At 41.4% G+C, this 17,322-nt stretch overlaps 1 pseudogene; it reads left to right on the forward strand.

Annotated features, from left to right (window-relative positions):
• The first annotated feature begins 959 nt into the window (after positions 1-959).
• Positions 960-16,908, forward strand: LOC148592874 (uncharacterized; annotated as a pseudogene).
• Positions 16,909-17,322: the final 414 nt, after the last annotated feature.

Genomic DNA, 17,322 nt, shown 5'->3' on the forward strand with positions numbered 1-17,322 from the left:
TGCTAATGGAAAAGAAAATGAGCTCTTTTTGGTTAACTACCATGTTCTTGACATTTCTGACCAAACAGTACAGTATTTCGTTTCCACAATGGTACTTGCAGCTGCTAGCATTTACTCATGTCTAATCAAGCAAGAAGTTAACCTTGAATACAAAACACAAAATCTATAAACTAAAAGCTAGAACTAACTTGATTCCCTGAAGGTCATAGAATTTAAATAGAAGGGAGCAAAAACCACTTTAACATAAAACACTGCATTATTCTAGGCATATAGCCATATGTCTTCAGTGCATTATTTTCAGATTCTTTATTAACCCTTTCCAGATATATTTTTTTAAGTAATAAGGCCTTTGAGTCAAATCTGGCTGTGCTTATTCAGGATTTAATCAAGCTAAGGCAGCAGCCGGGGGCGAGGATGTCACTGGACCTGTGCAGCAGAGGAAGAAGAGAAGCCAGAAGTCTTTCCTCCTCCCTTACATGAGCACAGAAGTTAACGTAATCCAATTCCTTGTGCTCTAGTAAGTGGCGAAGGGGAGAGGGAGCAAAGGCTGCTCTGCAGAGAGGGGGAGGAGAGAAGATTTCCCTGGGGAAAGGGAGCCTGGCTGGCCGTGTAGACAGGGGCAGCGAGCTGGCAGGGGGTGCTCCGTGCCTATGGAACCGCTCACCTCTGCTCCTGCCCTCTCCACCCATTACGGCCACGATCGCTTCTATATTCAGCAGTGGGAATTTTGACCGGGAAGTTTGCAGACTCAGGTCTTTCGAGATTCACAGGATAACGTTCAGGGATATATTTAGCCACGCTGCCATTTCTTTTTCCAAAACCTCATTTACAGACCAAATATTTACCATTCCTCTTCACAAAAAATGAAGGGCATTTGAGATCCTGCACTCTGGATGGCAAGGACTTTGTCTTTTACTGGCATATATCTTAATTATTGAGCAGCTAGCACTTGACCATACATGACAGGGCCAGATTCAGAGATTCAGCCCCAGACAATGACATGTCCACCTAAAAGTAAGTGTCTAAGCCTATTTTGGTGAGGAGAGCTCTTGGTCTCAATTCAGGTGCTTGCAATGAGGGTCTGGGTCCGGCTGAGGCATCCTGCAGCATCTGAGTCCTTGGCCCGGGGCTGGCTGGTGCAACCTTAAGAGTGTGCCCTCCTGCAGAGGCAGCTGGGTTCTCTCTTAATCCACTTACTGATCAATTTAGCACCCTCAAATGTAGTGTTGTGTGGCCTGCTGAATTTCCTCCCTCTTGGAGCTCTACCTGCTGGCCCTGCTTTTTGCGTTTAAGCATTTCACCCTTTGCTGAAGCTTCCCAAGCTACTTATCACAATCTCATCTCACAGGCAGCTCCACAGTGAGTCTTATGTTAAAGACGTAATCTCCTGGGTTTATTACAATGCCATTATCACTTAAGAAATATGAGATTGGAGTCCAAGTTAATTAAAGGCACTACTGCTGGAGTCCTGGGTGTTGGCAAGGAGCTGCAATCCTTGTGTGAAGTCAATGGATCAACAGGCATAAACGAGACCGGATCTTGCAGGCTAACTTGATGCCTCCTATTCAGCAAGCTCCTCTGTTTGCCCTACTATTTTCTCTACCTGGGAGGATAATTCTACAGAGAACCAGCAGATATTTCACTGGAATTTCTTATTTTAAAAATATTTTCAAATTTGATACCTGATGATATTAAATTTTAACCATTTTTAAAGTTTGCAAAGAATATGCTTTTTATAAAATCTTTATTATTATTATTTTTACTAAAATAATTTTATTTATTGAGAATATTTTTATCTCCTCCCCATCCCAGCCCTTGTCAGAATTTATCTCCTCATAGTTCTTTCTGCATAAGAAATTCTACAAAGAGTTGCTTTGTTTTATTCCATTGGAAAGAATTCATATTCTCCGAACATCTCTGACTATAATTTCTTTTCTGATGACCTTGATTTTTTTTTATGGGAAATAGTGGAAGAAGATAAAGAAAGCCTAGTATTTCAAGTTATGGCAATTTGTACTTCAGAGGCTTAAACAGTCCATATTCATATTTTTGTTGGACACCTTGAAGAGGCAAAATTCCCCTATTCCTATGCTCTATTCCCTTACCAGAGGTTTTCTCCAAATACCAGAATGGGGTATGTGCTTCAGCAGATCGAGGTGAGCTAAAAGGCTGAACTGTAGATACGTGTGCTGAGGCATGGATAGGAGCACTTCCTACTTTAGTGCTCCTGGTGCCAGAACACTTAAACCATGAATATTCATGTGTTAGTCCTTAATTTGACCTTTTTCAAAAAAAAAAAAAAAAAAAAAAAAGAGTAATCCTTCAGAGAGAATGGGCTATGCAAGAAAGGGTCTTTTTCACTTAAAATTGCCTCATATTTGATAGGGACTTTGTGATACACTTGCATGAGGTAGGCACATAGGGAACAGGACATACAATTCTGGATTGCTGGAGCTGTTCATTCAAATAGTTTGTTCCTGGCAGAGGGAGCCTCAAGAAGCCATTAGCAAACACTTACAGCATAACCTGCCCTAGGGGAAAATTCTTCTCTTTATTAATTAGGAATTGCCTATGCCTGTGGCAGGAAGATTGTATATCACCGGCAAAATTTCTCCAGACCGTTGACTTAGTATTATCCATACAATATAAAACTTCTCTTTTAATGCCACTAAAATCTTCACTACGGTATTTTTTACAAAGTTTCACAGCTTAATTATACATTATGAAAGAAAAAATATTCCATTTTACTCTTTTCTTTTGGTTAAGAGTGCTCCTTCCTGGCCTAAGTGCACATGAAAATAATCTCTTGAGGCAACCACTTCTCAAAATTTATGCTAATACCTGTAACTTCTTTTTCTCCATGTCTCACCTTTGTGTTCATTAGAAAGTTTTCAAATACTGTTGTATTACAGTGGAGACAACATATACCTTCTTGTATAACATCTCTTTGCATGTGTAAGATTTTTGAAATGATATCTTCAGGCAGCTTTGACTGAAATGCTAATTGCTCAGACCTTGACTTCCTCAAATCTATTTAAAATTATTCTCACTCTAACCTTTCCACAACAATCGTTACATTTATTCAGAGTTTTAGAAACAAGTTAGAACAAAGGTAATAGGAGGAACAGAAACCAAATAAGAAAACTGACAAATTGGATTGTCGGTAGCACTCTCTATCATTCACCATCTGAGATGAAGAATTCCATGTGGTTTGTGGCATAAACAAATTTAAACTGAGTGACAGATTGTTATTTCAGTACCGAAAAATCCTTTCCCAATTTGGGAGAGAAAATGCTCTAGTAATTCTTATTAAAATCAGCCTAGAAACCATCAAGGCCAGAGGCCTTTTTTGATTGTATTTTTAGAAATAGCCATCTGGACTTCCTCTGGAGGTTTGAGCTTGAACATAGCCTCTGGTTTTTATAGTCACTTCACAGAAGTACGCCCTGTCCAGAAAATCCAAGACCTCAGGTGCAACTGAGATAATGAATTACACGCAGTGCTGGGCTTCGAGGGGGCTCCTAGGAGCCCCCTCTTTAAATTCTGCCACCAAACCAGAGGAAGGAAAGGCAACACCTCTGCCTCAACCGAGGCTCGCTGGACTGCTGCTAAGTCAGTCCTGCCAGGTCCTGCTTATCCCTCATGTTCCTAAAAAAAAGAGAAATTGTTTTCCTCTCTAATTACATGCTTTCCTGAGATTGGACCTGGAGCTTGCCACACACAAATATCCTTTATCATCTATTTTGTGATAGTCTCTTATTAACCCATATTGGCAGCACAGTGCTCACACTGTAGAAGTGTGCAGAAGTCACTTCGTAATATTAATCATGTCAACATCTGAGGCTGTCCTCATGCATGTCATTTTATATTTTGAATAGGAAGACGATAAGTGTTTTGGCAATGGGATAATTAGCCAGAAGGAAGCCTCTTTTGTCATTATAGAACTGATCCTGAAGATCAATCACATCCAGGAAAACATTGGCATTGGGTATGGAAAGACTGGAGCAGGTGCTTGTAGATCCTCTGGAAAGCCAGAGGTGCACCCATGGAAATGGTACAGCATGGCGTAATGATTTGCTCTCTGTCGCAGTAGCTGCATGTGGATTTTAACCCATTGTAGATACAAAGCAATTGGAGTTTGATTGGCCTTGATGCAGAGGATTAAGCAAAATTAATGTTTCACGAATTTCCTCCAGGTTGAAAGCCCATGTGCTGACAGTAGTTGTGGATGTGTGATATTTTGTCCAGCAGTCACTCAGTTCAGAATGAGCTTTACAACCTTCTAACATTTTCCTCAACTGAGAAGTCTCAAGCTGACTAAAGAGACATGCATTCAAAAGCCCAAGTGTCTCCACACTAGAGAATGTCTCATCATTTTGATCCTCTGTGTCAGGAAAGTTGGAAGGTTAGGTCTGTATTATTATTACTTTTTTCTTCCCTCCCCTGTATTTTCAAGAACCTTTTTTATTTCTCCAGTGATCCTCATTTTGCCATTGCCAGCTCCCTCCTCAAGAGTCTTGTTGCCTTTAGGTTTTTACAGGATGAATTGCAGCTTGGGTTACATACCGATTAGTATTATCAGTTCAATAGCCCCCATTGCTTATCAATGACCTTGAGGAAGCCAGGTGCACACAGGGGATAAAGCTTTCTAAGGGTACAAAGCTGGCTGCAAGACTGACAAAATTAATGAGGAAAAGACTACGTACAGAAGGCACCAGATAGACTACAAGCAAAGGGAGGAATAGCCATTATAGGCAGGAAATTGAGCAATAGCTAAAAGGATAGGTTAAAACGGGGGGTAAATAAGAAGAGTGGAAAGATCTGGTGATCTGGATGCAGATTGGCTGGGAACGCCCTTCATGGAGGGTGGAAATCAGAAACCCAAGGGAGTTGCTCGGGCATCGAACACAGAAGCTGAGAAGAGCCAGCATCCCAGAATAGGATTGACAACATTGAACAGAGGAAGAAAAAGGTGGCGAGACCACAGGCTGGCCAACGGGAACACTGTGTGCGACGCTGCACTTCCTTTCTGGAATTAAACACCTCCCTTCAGCCATGAGACAAACTGCTGGCATCCGCAGGCCAGACTCGCTTCCTGCACTCAGGCAGCTATGTGTCCTGGGCATGGGTGCTGGAACACTGTTGTTTAACAAAACAGCTTTGTCCAAGCCAGCCTGAAACACAATATTTCATTTTCATTTTTTTTTTCAGTAGGAAAGCAATTCTAGTTTTTTAAGAAAATTCATGTTTTCTCTATTAGAATCTTGCATTTTGCCAAGAAAATATTTGCTATTAGAAGGTCATTCCAACTGGAAGGTCATTCCAACTGATTCCACCCTGCTGAGGCCTCAGTTGTTACAACAAATTTCTGTCTTTCAGGTTACAGCTTTGTTAGGTCACAGCTACAAATAAATAAAGATTTCAATTCAGTATTTTTCTTAAGAACCAAATTCTCCAACACGATCTTTTCCCACAGCGCTTTAACAATGCATGCAATTTTCAGGTGAAAAATAATAGTGAGTCATCACACAGTCTTAGCTTGAGTGACAGATAACCTAGTATTGAATATCTAGATTTACCTAGACCAGGTTGAACATCAAAGTAAGTCCCATGTATGTTACTATCTCCTGTCTGTTTTTGCATTCCTTTGAATGTTAGGGTGAGCTATGTGTTGAGACACACCAGGATTTTTCTAGTTAGTTAAGAAGGACTTTGCTACTCTAGCACCAGGTTATGCATCCCCGTAAATCTCTCAATTATAGCATTAACATGTTTGGGTCAGTGTTTTTTGTGCACTTGGCTGGAAGAGATTAATAGTTCAGGGTAACACACAGGTGGGATCCCATATTCAGTGAGCAGAGGAGGATGTGCACGAGCAGCAGACCCTGGGCTGTGAGACACGATTTAAAAAGGCTATATCCAGAATGTCACAACACTAGAGGAATATTTGATCTCATAGTCTCTTGTGAGTCTTTATAATAAAACGTTCGGAATAATCTGCAGGTCACAGTTATTTTTGGCTCTGTAGGTGGATAGAGTGCTGCAGAGCACTATGTAGGTTGTAGTTCCCTATGCTTCTTGGGACATGATGGAAATTCACTGTTAGGGACTATCATGAGCTGAAACTCAGTTGCTGCTGTTGTTTTTAATTGGTGTGCCCTATGCTTGACAGATGTGTAACACTATACATACTGATTACAGGTATAAAGGACAAATAACTTGTCCAAGATCTTACTTATTCAAACAAAAGAGAGTAGCTACAGGTTGGATATTTTGGATAAACAGCAATATTCTGATATTTTTCTCTTCACTGCAAATATTAAAAGAAATCCCATTTTTAAAGAATTTCTTACAAATTGCTGCATTCATTATTGATTTTCTTTCTACAGTTGTCTAAACATCAATACTTTTCTAACCAACCACTTCATGAAAATGCAGTTTACCAGAGGTTATTTTTATCTTACTATTCTTAAGTATTTCATATCTCAGTTGCATGGAAACATGAAGAGTTCAAAGAGGGGGAAAAAAGACAAATATTTATGTTCTTAAATGTCTAACATTTAAGATTTGAATGAGTTGTCTTCTTCCTCTCTCTTTCTTTTTCTCTTTTTTCTCTTTCTCTTTTTCTTCTCTTTCTCTTTTTTTTTCTCTTTTTCTCCTTTTTGGACAAACAATGAATGTTTGTCCAAAAGAAGCCAATGTCCAAAATTCATTTTACAATGGACAAATATAAACAAAGGAATATATAAAATGACTAGATTTGCCCTTCCACCAGCTTCATAGTAACCATTTGCATAAATGTTTTGCTGTTTTGCTGTGTGTCCTTTAGTAGAAAGAAGACATTGCTCTTGAGCAGCTGCCTATTGACAGACTCACAAGTCCTAATTAGCACAACTGATTTTATTCAGAGTGTTAATATAAATGACAGCAGCAAAAAAGTGCCATGGTTTTGGCATTGCAGTAACTCTACCACAGAGCTATCTTTAGTTGTAGACAGGTTGTCAAGTTGCTTTGTGCCTTCCAAGTTGCAGAAATACCTGATTTACAGCCCAAGGCAGAGGAGGCTGGGGTAGAGCCTGGCCCCAGCAGGCAGCAGTCCTGCATTTCCCACAGAGTATTCAGCACCAGGGTGGCTCCTTCCTCCAGCACCTCCTCCTCTCCCTCACGCAGGCAAGAGTTACCACCCAGCACTGCCACCCTACCCGTAGCTCCAGGCATGGTCCTTAACTGCTTGTCATCAGCCTTATTGACAGGTATGGACAGATACAATACATTCAATTTAGATTTAACTCTTCAGGCCTGCAGTTTGCTGTAACAAATATTTGCATAACAGCTTATTGACATCAGTACTTTAAAGAGCCCTTGCAGTTCCCAGCAGGAAGCCAAAAGGACTGTTGCTGCACGTGTTACCTGCATACAGGGACTTTGAGGAACCAAGATGAGGGTAGTCAGGAGATTTCCAACAGTGCTATTTATAGCCACTCACAATAGTCTTGGCAGGTGACGCACCCTCCCACCCCTTCAGTGCACTTACAAAAGGATATTATTAACAGAGAAGAAGGAGAAGAGACAGAGAAATGATTTGTGGAGGAAAAATTGAAAGTGGAGGTACCCTTGTCCCCACAGGAGAATGCTCAACTGTCCTAAGTATTGAAGAAATGTGTATACTTGATAGCACTAATGTTGAGAAACAAAAAAGAAATTTTGTTTTCTTACAGCCCAGTGGCAGCATTATTACTTCTGTAAGTGAAGCAATGTTTTCTCCTCAAAATTTGTCACAGAAGTAGTTGAAGAGAGTCTTCTCACGTCTAGCAGTGAAATCAGGGCAAACTCAGCTGAAGAAAACAACATATTGCTGCCTTTGCCCTCACCTGTGCCCACAGTGCTAGTCCAACAGCGTTGACAAAACTGCAAAGTAATTGGAAAACTATTTGTAGCAAGAAATAACTGATCTATTTCTTTTTAAGAACAACCTCTTGGCTTGAAACTTCATCACATCTCTTTGGAAGGTTTTCCACTTTCTCACTTCTAGTGGTGCAGATTCACTGAGAACAGGGACTTGACTGAGTAGGACTCAGTATAAACCAGAAACAGAAATTTAAACTATGTTACTGAAGCTGAAAAGGGGCAAACTGGGAACAATTAGTAATTAACTCTGTTTAGGCCCTTTTAACCCTAGACCATTATTTTCTTAGCTACTGAGAGCTAAATACTTACCTATTTCCAAAAATAGGTAAATGAATAGATGAATAAATAAAACAATAATATTTTATAATATTGTATGTGCCAGCTTTATTTTTTACTACAGCAAGGAAAGTCCTAAGGAGGTGAGCATCAGAAAGTATTCTTTGCTTACAGATGATTTGCAACTCATCTTAATCTCAAAATACGGTGGAAGGTGAATGTTGGAACTCCTGAGGAGTCCTGCAAGATCACTACAGATGACCTGAAACCATCATTCACATATTTTCCAAACGGTGCTTGAAGGCAACCTAAATAAAAAGAGGGGACAGAAACCAGAGGCTTGTTTAGCTGTGCTCTATGTGGAGAGGATCTGTGGGATAATGTCTCAGAAGTGAGCAGTTAAGCAGTCAGAAGATCTCAGTTAATCACTGTTAAGTGTTTAAAACCTCAGTGGGATATCTCAGCACTCATCTACATATATTTCTTTGTGCATCTTTAATTAATTTAATCTGAAATCAACCTTGTTAAAGCAATGCAACTCCCAGGAGTGTACACCATTATTCAAATAAAGTGAATGACCTTTCCTGGTATAAGACAGTTTTATATCACCCTCTCTAAAACAGTTAAACGGTCACAACAATTCCATGTGAGCTAAGCTCAGAAAGGCTCCAGTTTCTATGAGCCTGTAAATAACTGGAGAAAACTGACTCTGAAAATACTGAAAAACAGAAGCGGCATCCCTGGATAGCATAGATTTGAAAAGAAAGCTTTCTGGACACAGCATGGAGATTCTCACTGCCTAGATAACAGGAGTTATTGGCAGACCTGCCAAAAAGCGGCCAAAGAGAAGATATAACCAATTCATTGCTCTTGGCCCAGCTTTGGGGATGCACTGCATCTGTCTGGATGCAATCCTGTGCCATGCGCTTTAGGTGACCCTGCTTGAGCAGGAGGCTTGGACTAAATGATCTCTGAAGGTCACTTCCAACTCGACCATTCTGCAATTCTGTGAAACATGACTATGGATGTTATTCAAGTCTCCACCCCCACTTTTCAATTACATTTTCTAATTTAATAACTCTTGTGCCATTTGGTTATTTCATATCAGAGGCTTCAGAGAAAAGAGAGTCCTGAAGATATCCTGGAAGTCAGAATTTCTGAGACTAGGCAGCTGAGTGACTAGCCACAAGTTAAGGAGATACCGAATGAATTCACAGGGGTTTACAAGCACACGCACTAAGAGACACCTGTGTCTTCTGTTGAGGTTTAGGGTGAAATGTTTTATCGCATGTTTGCTATAGGCTAAGAGCATGCACATAGCTCGTCATCAAAACCCATCATGCTGTAAATTGTGAGACCGCTGCTTTGTCTCAGCCATCACCTACTGTCAATGAGGACATAAAATATGCTCAATTATACCTGAAATGTACACATCTTGACTTCATGTATAACCACTACAAATCTCATAAAGTAGATGTCATTAGGAATTACCATCAAATGGGGTATTTCTTACATTAAAACTACTTACAGGACAAAAAAGATAATTTCTTAAGCTGCACAAACCAATTGATTTTTTACTAAAAACAAGTTAACATAGTACCTCCAGAAAAAGAAATGTAGGTAATTGTTGCAAAAATGCTACAAGAGTGCTGGTAAGCAGAAAGACAATTGTAAGCTTTCAGTATGAATCTTGAAGAAAAAAGGTTGAAATGATCTTAGATATGTTTAGAGAGGAGTCATGGGTCTTATAGTTTATCGCTCTGCATGGTTTTGTTCAGACTGAAACTAGAATACTTGCACAGATCAATTCTTCACATTTTGGGAATGATGTTGAAATATTGGCAATAATACTGAAAGTAAGAAAATTGTTGAAGTTGTAGCAAAAGTTCTTAATGACTTAAACAGGTTATTAATAAAAAGAAGACTGGACAAATATGTGATTGAGTGTCTACCAACTAGTGAAAAAGAAGGCAAAGACAGAACTGTAGATAAAGCCAGAAAAATCAAATTAGAGATCAATAATAAAAATTTAACTGGGATGGCGACTCAACTTTGGAACAAATTACCAAGAAAAACTATGGATTTGTCACCTCTAGATCTTTCTTTCTTGGAGGTCTTCTTTCACTCAGTGGACTCAGCACAGAAATAATGTGGAAATCCATCAGAAAACAGTCCATACCTTCACTGAAAATCCTGTGAATGTGTGATGGAGCAAAGCTGTGGGCATAAGCCAAAGACAAGCAATTGCAGCAACATAAGTCACACCAGGTCATTGACCTGGTGATATTACTTCTCCAGCAGCTTTCCAACATGAACAAACTGCTTATCTAATACTGCTTCATCCCCTCCAATGATCTGCTCTCACCTCTGCCTCACTCAGGTCCCAGGTGGTGATTGCTGTAAGAAGGGATGTTTATGGGCCTCTGCACAGTTTTGATGTGATAGCTGCATAGTTATGCTCTCAGCCTAGGTCTAGGGACTGTTGAGTTGCCGTTTTGGGACTATGATCTCCCTTACAGTTTCTGGAAAACAGGCTTAGGCTTTTCTAGGCACTTACCTTCTAGCCAAAGATGATAAACCAGTACAGGTTTAAACTATTGCCTTTACATGTAACATACTGCAGGTTTGCTGACAAAGTTCTGAAATCAGCTTGAAGCCACTTGAATCAGCAAATAGTAACCAAATTGTGCAAACGAAGTGTGAGGGTGAAGAAGGCATGGAGCCTGGCTGGAGAGCAGGGCCAGTGCGGCCCCCGCAGCAGAGGGCTTCCCCATGGGGCTGGTGGAGAGACAGGATCTGCAGCCTCTGCTCTCCTCCCTCCAGGCATCATACATCATGAGAGAAGCTGCTTTTCCACACATCCCTGCTGTTTTCAGTCCACCTTGATGATGGGCTCTCCCTGCGCTTCAAGCTCCACATACATGCAGATAAGCAGGGAGGGAGCAGCTTCCCAAGCTGCAAGGAGGCCCGTGTGGGCCTGTGCAACATGTCCAGGCCCAGCAGATGGCACTCACATTGCACACTCCAGGCGTACCACGCCATGAAAGATCCCACAGGAATCCCCACCGCCCAGCCCTGGCGGAGGAGAAGCCAGACGAGCGAAGGGCCCGTGTCTCTGCTGGGCCTGCGGACACACTGCCGCGCTTTCCAGGCCATCCGTCATTATTTTGCTGTGCTGAGAACCATAGCCGTTTGCAGCTTTACACAGATTATCAACTTTCCTGCAAGGCATAAATATTCAGCGTCCCGGCTCTGCTGCCAGCTGGGGAAATACGCTCAAAGCTCAACATGATGGCTCCAGACACAGTCACAGTTTCAACACCTAGGGCATAGGTTAAGCCAGCTTGTCTGGGTGGCCTCAAGGTCTCTTTGCTCTTTCCGCATAAGAGGACCCCTCCATGTCAGGTGAAACCATGAGGTTCTCCTGGCTGATTTGAAATCCTCTTTCTGGGAAAGTGGAGCAAACCCTTACGGCCCTGAGCAGCCACTCATCTGTGCAAAACAACCCCTAGGGCCATAGCCTCCTCGTCTGCTGCAAAGATGGCTCAAGAACAACGTTAGCTTTGGGTAGAGAGATTCAGGCTTTGAAATTTGTCTGAAAAGGTCACTCTGATGCAATAGCAAAAGAACAAGCTTTAATTAGAAGCATTTGTGAGTTTTGTTTTCGTCCGGCAACCTCACATGGGCACAAACCAATGGCTGTCTTCAGAAAATCATAGTTCTTCCTGTGCACACTCTAGTGAAAGGAGTGGTCCAAGTTTCCTGATTCAATGGCAGAAAGAAGAAGAAAGAAAGGGGACAGCCATGGCATGGTGGGACGGATCCTTACCTTGGACATTTCCTCATGCAGAGTAAGTATGCACAGAAATCACAGAAATGGCACTTATGACAATCCCTGCAATTAGGGTATCCTGCTGGCTGCCCTGCTTGATTTCCTGGCTTGATTTCCAGTCAATTCTGCCTCTGCTTATCCGCCCTCATTGTCAAGTGTTGGCAGCCCAGAAGCATGGCTGATTAGTTTCAGTTAAATTCTTGCATACTTTTCTCCATTTAACCCTTCACATCCGGTAAAAGCTCTCTGTAAATGTCTGTAAAACTTTCTGATTTTCATCTGGTCACTCTTCATTCCCCTTAAAACTCTTATATTTCCAAGTATTTACAAAAAACTTGACAGTACTTAGCGCCATCTCAAGGTGCCACTTGAGATAATCTCATATTAACTAATATCTTCTTATTACTTCCTTGCACTCTGCATCCATTTGGATCTGTTTTCTTTTGACTAAAATCTGAATGATAAGCTCCTTGGCACCACAGTATTGTAATCATTTCTTTTCCCTGTTTGTATGTATGTAACACTGGAGAGTTGCGGTCACCAAGCAGCATTTTTGGAGCTACAGTAATAGAAATGGTTGTTATCCATACTACCCAGTATTATAAATTTGCCTGATGCTTCTAATTAAAAATTCCAGTTTTAGTTATTTATAACTATGTATATTTTCATGCTGGGTGTCTGCCTCTGCTTAAATTTTTTTTGGAAAGTTTCAGCAAAAACTGTTATGCTATTTCCCAGAAAAAAAGATTAGGAAAAAATATATTGTTTTGCCAATGTTAATGAATTGGTTGTAAGAATTCTTTTTTGGAAATGCTAGCTTCTTTGTACTTTGACTTGAAGGTTGGCAGACTAGAGTTATCCTGGTGCCAGACACATAAGCATTTGCCCATATTTGGCTGGGTTTTAAGCCCTACTCAGTAGTAATATGGTAGAGTTTGGCAAATAAATTCTTCACGATTCCTGTCTGTCCTGAGCATGTGCTAGCTTTTGCATGCCAAGCTTCATTATTTCCAGAGGGTGACCAGGACCTTCAGCATCCTTACCAACCAATGTTATGTGACTTATGTCTCCTGTGCCCACACTGCTAGGTCAATGGAGAGCAAAAAAAAAAAAAAAAAAATCTGTGTCCGGGCAAGAGAAGTCAAGATCTTAGATGGATTGTCAAAGAAGAGTAAGACTCTGACCTGCAAAAGCATGGAAGGTGTTCAGTTTTGTCCTAATTTAAATAACAGAAAAACATATATGTAGAAACTGTCTAGACAAGGAGACCTGAATCTAAAATCTATAAGGAAGAACAGGTGTAGTATGAAAAACTGTGAGGCTAGCAACATCAGAGCAAATGTTTATCTGTAACAGTAAGGAAGTCTTGGGAAAGTACCTCTGATTACTCTGGCAATTTCTTTAAGTTCCTCTACCCACTTACTTCGTTTATGAGCCCTGAGGAAAAGTCTCGTATCAACATGCTCTAGCTATAAATATTACTTTGCATGTAAATGCAATAGTTACCTTACCTCCACAGCATGAATATGGTAATTCCTTGATTTCCCCTCACAGAATTTGTTTGCCTAGATGAAGACTTCACCATTCAGCCATATCAAAATAATGGGTAATCAGAAGTCCTAATTTCCATATGGATGAGAATTTGGTGTCAAATGTCATGCATCCTCAGCTTCCCCTTTGCCTGGTCACCTTGGTAATAAGTGTAGATACTGGGCATAATTTTCAACTTTAGATGAAGATGCTTTAGATGAAGATTTATTTATTTGAGGATTAAGATACCATTATGAAACCATCACCAATGCCTAATACATCTGAACAGGAGATTTTGTAGGAGATTTGTCCAAAAAGATTTGGACAATTAGCTTTTAGTATCAGTCTTTCTTTTAGTCTTTTAGAAGAGGGAATTATAATAAATCTATAGTCCAAAACCCCTTTCTATTCCTATATCAGTTTAAATCCCATTGAATCTGGCTTTGTGTTTGCATGAATACACTGGAGTGACCAGGGTGGATCTTCAACTTTGGTGCATTCAGGTTATTGATGATTTTTGCATCACTGCCATTTTAGACCTGAATGATAAGCGACAGGACCACTTTGATGAAGTTGAGTTGAGATCTCACCATTCATGCCAGACAAGGTGGATAGGGTAGTGTAGGGAAGGAAGCCAGAAGGGTTGGCAAAATTTATGGCAGTGCTCCTCCTTGAGAAAGCATGACTGCCATTTGTAAGGCAGAGTAACACTGGATTGAGGACATTTCAGCTGCGTACTTGGACAATTCAGGAGCAACTGTAGCCAAGGGCACTTCCCTGTACATGTCAAGGCAAGTGTAATCCTTTCTGTAGGATGCAAACCTGTCACAATCATCAAGATCTTGGCCACCTGAAAATTAGATTGTTTTAACAGTCCTCTGATGTGGAATCACAAGAAGGCTCTGAAGAATGCTAAAACCCACTGGAAGGAGTTATGTGCTAAGGGTTTATGAACTAAGTTCTGTACCAGGGTGTAAGTCCACCTGTATGCTGTGTTGCTTTATACTCTGCATTTTATTTGCTTTATCTTTTTGTATTTTTTATCTTTATGCATTTTTCTGAAAACTCTCCCAACCTGAGCGATTCTACAAATTCTTTTATAGGGCACCAGGAAAGCAAGTGGATCTGCTTGCCTCTTAGACTGAGGTGCACAGTCTTTATATTCTGAGACATTTGTTTCCAATAAGCTTCTCAGAAATCTACACTCACCTGGTGTTTTGGAAGTACATTTCCCAAAAGATTCATTTCAGAACCAGGAGAAAGGAGGATCTAGCCCAAGCCTTCTTTTTAACAATAGTATCATGTTCTTCCTAACAGTTTAGAAAGAAATATTTATGGCTTCTCACTAGGTGTGAAAGCAAAACATGCAGCTCCATCTTGTTTTGTTTGGCCGTGCAGAGGGAAGACCTGAAGGAGTCTAGTCTGAAAAGAAACAGGAATGATTTGTGAAATGTGGACATGTGCTTTGTGAGTAACCCATGAAACACGAAACAGAGTTTTATGCTAGTTTCTGAGATGGGATCATGAAGGGACATTTAAGAAGCCTGTAATCACAGTGTGGGACAGTGATTGCAATATGGTCTAAGCATTTCAAGCATTATATGGAAACACGAACTGCAAACTCAGCTTGCTAAATAAAGACTAGGCCTGCTTTTGCATGATCATGTTGGAATTAGGTTAAGTCACTGCCTGTACTTTCAACAAGCTTCCCAAGTTTTTCTTCTTACAGATCACAGCTTGGATGCAGGGGATATCTCCAAAATGCATTACTTCATGTTGAGAGAGAATACAGCAGTAATCTGAAGCCAGAAGTAAGCCACATGATGGACTTCTGCAGGCATATAGGCAGTGCTACTAGGCAGCATTCCCACCACTTGTCTGCTTTCAATGTAACTTTGAGCATGGCTCAGTAGTGGAAAGCATCAGTGGTGAGCTGTGGTGACCCTGAAACAGGCTGTTGCTCTGCGCTATATCCATCTGGGCGCTGCATCTCCAGCTGCAAGGAGCACTGAGGTGAGGACTGCCTGTGCATCTCACATAAGAGTGTATTTTTAAAAAAACATCCGCATGACAAATGCATTACTGTGGTCCTAGTTTAGACTGAGCATTTAGGCAGAGGAAGTATTTCCGCTAAAAATGCATAGGAACAACTAAAACATGAAAAATGTAAATTTGAACATGTTGGCAGTGTGGCAGAAAGTTATTACAAGAATGGTGACAACAGTCATAACGGAAGATTTCTGTCTTTTTTTCTTGGATCCGAGGCACCCTTAGTCACAAGACAGCAACCTTCACCAGATTTTCACCACTGCAAGATTGATTGTGGTGTTTTTTTTTTGTTTTTTTTTCTTTTTTTTTAAATATTACTTTGTAATAGGGATCAGTCTGTTTCAACACAAGGCAGGATCACTGTCCTGAGATTATTAAAGCAGGTCCTGGCTGACCAACGTGATCTCCTTCTATGATCATGTGACCTGCCTAGTGCGTGAGGGAAAGGCTATAGATGTGGTCTACTTAGACTTCAGTAAGGCCTTTGACACAGTCTCCCACGGCCTTCTCCTGGAGAAGCTGGCAGCTCATGGCTTAGACAGGTGTACTTTTTGCTGGGTGAAGAACTGTCTGGATGGCCAGGCCCAGACAGTGGTGGTGAATGGAGCTAAATTCAACTGGTGACCATCATGAGCGGTGTTCCCCAGGGGTCAGTGTTGGGGCTGATCCTCTTTCTTTAATATTTTTATAGATGATCTGGATGAGGGGATTGAGTGCACCCTCAGCAAATTTGCAGACAACACCAAGCTGGGAGGAAGAGCTGATCTGCTTGAGCGTAGGAAGACTCTGCAGAGGAATCTGGACAGGCTGGATCGATGGGCTGAGACCAACTGTATGAGGTTCAACAAGGCCAAGTGCTGGGTCCTGCACTTCGGTCACAACGACCCCACGCAGCGCTACAGGCTTGGGGCAGAGCAGCTGGAGAGCTGTGTGGTAGAAGAGCCTCTGGGCGTGCTGGTCAACAGCCAGATGACCATGATCCAGCAGTGTGCCTAGGTGGCCAAAAAGACCAGTGGCCTCCTGGCTTGTATCAGGAACAGTGTAGCCATCAGGACCAGGGAGGTGATCGTCCCTCTGAACTTGGCTCTGGTGAGGCCCCATGCCAAATACTGTGTTCAGTTTTGGGCCCCTTTCTACAAGAAAGACACTGAGGTCCTGGAGAGGGTCCAAAGAAGGGCATGGAAGCTGGTGAAGGGGCTGGAGCACAGACCTTATGAGGAGCAGCTGAGGGAGCTGAGGTTATTTAGTATGGAGAAGAGGAGATTCAGGGGAGACCTCATCGCTCTCTACTACTACCTGAAAGGAGGCTGTAGTAAGGCAGGGGTCTATCGCTTCTCCAACATAACCACAGTTTGAACAAGAGGAAATGGCCTCCAGTTGTGTCAGGGGAGGTTCAGGTTAGACATCAGGAAGAATTTGTACCCGGAAAGAGTAGTGAAGCATTGGAACAGGTTGCACAGGGAAGTGGTGGAGTCACCATGCCTAATAGTCTTCAAGAGAAGTGTAGATGAGGCACTTAGGAACATAACAGATACAGTGCTGAAGGGTTTATGGTTGGACTCGATGATCTTGAACGTCTTTTCCAACCATAATGATTCTATGATTCTATTCTATTATTCTATTCTTTAATTTCTCAAGGACCACACTGAAGACTTGTATACTTGCCTGAGAGAGTGAAGGATCTCCTAATTCTTACACTGTGGGCAAGAGAAGAGATCTGCTAGATT

This window comes from Tinamus guttatus, unplaced genomic scaffold (genome assembly GCF_059628265.1).
Source record: "Tinamus guttatus ecotype Peru unplaced genomic scaffold, ASM5962826v1 Tinamus_guttatus_pri_ptg000492l, whole genome shotgun sequence".
Lineage (NCBI taxonomy): Eukaryota > Metazoa > Chordata > Aves > Tinamiformes > Tinamidae > Tinamus > Tinamus guttatus.